Source organism: Nothoprocta perdicaria, unplaced genomic scaffold, assembly GCF_003342845.1.
Source record: "Nothoprocta perdicaria isolate Ctin4 unplaced genomic scaffold, notPer1 scaffold_7, whole genome shotgun sequence".
Lineage (NCBI taxonomy): Eukaryota > Metazoa > Chordata > Aves > Tinamiformes > Tinamidae > Nothoprocta > Nothoprocta perdicaria.
The window spans coordinates 1246082-1246322 of NW_020455976.1; positions in this window are offsets into that span (position 1 = coordinate 1246082).

Consider the following 241-nt stretch of genomic DNA (forward strand, 5'->3'; position numbering starts at 1 on the left):
CAGTCCCCTGTCCTTCTTCCTGGGAGATCTCAGATCCCCAGCCGAGGCTCGTCAGGCTGCTCTGAGGCTCTCCCAATCCAACAGCATCTCCTGCCGCTCCGGCTGCTCTCGGGATCAGGAGCTCTTGACCGGGCTGTTCTTCGGAGCCTTTCCTTGGGGCAGCCCCGGGGGTCCCGCAGCCCCAGCCCGGGCCGTGCCTCAGTTTCCCCGCGGGGCCGCAGCGGGGGCCGGGCCGGCGGCT